Below are 1,820 nucleotides of genomic sequence, written 5' to 3'. Positions count from 1 at the left end.
TTCGGAGAAGGTATGCAATCCCTTTCCCTCTGTTTAAGCCTTGGGCTTATCCCTAAGTGGTTTTTTCCGAATTTATTTTCGATTAAAACTATACTAGGGTGTTACTGTACCTTCCTGTTCCAGCAGAGTCTGGTTCAAAGAGGGTCAGAACAACAGAGTTTTTAGTCTGAGTCCGTGTTGTTTGGCTTGGGGCAGAGTCTCCCTCGCTGACCTAACACTTACAAAGGGAGCTGAGCTCCCTTAGGTCACTGTCGAAGGTTTCTGTAGTTATGATTCCTTCTTGTGTGATCGACCAGACTAAGTCCTGTTGCTGTTCTCGGGGAGGATAAATCTTCCCTTGGGAGTTGCAACGCCTTCCTTGCTTTGGTGCTCTGGAAGCTGGCAGGTATTATACTACTGCGCTGGCCTTTCCCTTAGATCTCCTTAGGCTAAGACAGAGTTCTTGGCTACGGGTGATCTGTCACTAAAGCAAGGTTGGCAGGACCCTCTTGTCCCTTCCCCCTCTATCTCCGTAATGGCCTAGCCATTACTGTACTGTACCTTGCCGGCCGGCAGAGCTGGCCGGCAGGGGTATTACTGTACCATATGTCATTCTACTTCTGGACCTAGTATAGGTTGGGATTTGGATTGACTAAGCCCATTGCCGGCCGGCAGAGACGCTGGACGGCAAGGGTCTTATGTTTTCGAGTGCTGCCCGGACCTCTCTTGGTCCCTCATCCATGCCTGCCGGCAGAGCCGGACGGCATTGGTCAAGGAAGCCTGAATTAAGTTTCTCCCCTTCCTTATATGCACTCTTTCGGTTGCCGGGCTGGGGGGGTTGTGTACACTCTTATCCCGGCATCCATTCTATTTTCTTCTAGTGCTGTACCTGTCCCGGCAGCCGGCCTATGAGGCCGGCAGCCTTCGGTTTTTTCCAACACTCCACCCCCGTTATGGAGGAGTACGTTCAAGAACGGTTGGAGAAAAAGGGTGAAGCCCATCAATTTCTAAGGGAGGCTGTTTTGTGTTCCCAAGAAAGACTCGGAAAAGCTCAGAGTCATTCTGGACTTGTCGCCACTTAACAAGTTCATAGTGAATTGCAAATTCAAAATGCTACACTGCAACACATAAGGACCTTACTGCCAAGAGGGCATATTCCGTCTCTATAAACTTGTCAGATGCCTACTGGCACATTCCAATTAGCCATCGACTCTCCCCCTACCTAGGGTTCAGGCTACAGCGAAGACTACACGCCTTCGGAGCCATGCCATTCGGGCTAAACATAGCCCCAAGGATTTTTACGAAGCTTGCGAGCGTAGCTCTCAAACAATTTCGCCTAAGGGAATTCAGGTAGTAGCCTACCTGGACGACTGGTTGGTGTGGGCAGCATCCGAGACAGAATGCTTGCAAGCTTCCAGTCAGTGATCCAGTTCCTAGAGTACCTAGGCTTCAAGATCAACAGAAAAAGTCTCGACTTTCTCCATCTCAAAAGTTCCAGTGGCTAAGATCCACTGGGACCTTTTGTCACACCGTTTTCTCCACCCCAGCGAAGAAAAGGAAGGAGATAGCGGGTTCTGTCAAGAGACTTCAAGATTCCGAAAGGATATCAAGACACGAGCAGGAGAGAGTACTGCGCTCCTCTCCAGTTTGCTTCGGTGACAGACCCAGTGCTAAGAGCACAGCTAAAGGATGCAATCGGAGTTTGGAGAAGTTATGCATCAAACGCGTGAAGAGATCTGAGAAGACCAGCCGCTTCGGCTAAGTACTCTTCTCAGGCCTTGGTCCCAAGCCAGACATCTAAAGAAGTCAGGTTCTTCTTCAGCCACCTCCCCCGTCGGTGA

This window comes from Palaemon carinicauda, chromosome 19, assembly GCF_036898095.1.
Source record: "Palaemon carinicauda isolate YSFRI2023 chromosome 19, ASM3689809v2, whole genome shotgun sequence".
In the NCBI taxonomy this organism is placed as follows: domain Eukaryota; kingdom Metazoa; phylum Arthropoda; class Malacostraca; order Decapoda; family Palaemonidae; genus Palaemon; species Palaemon carinicauda.
The sequence above is the reverse complement of the archived record's forward strand: the minus strand, read 5'-3'. Positions refer to the sequence as shown.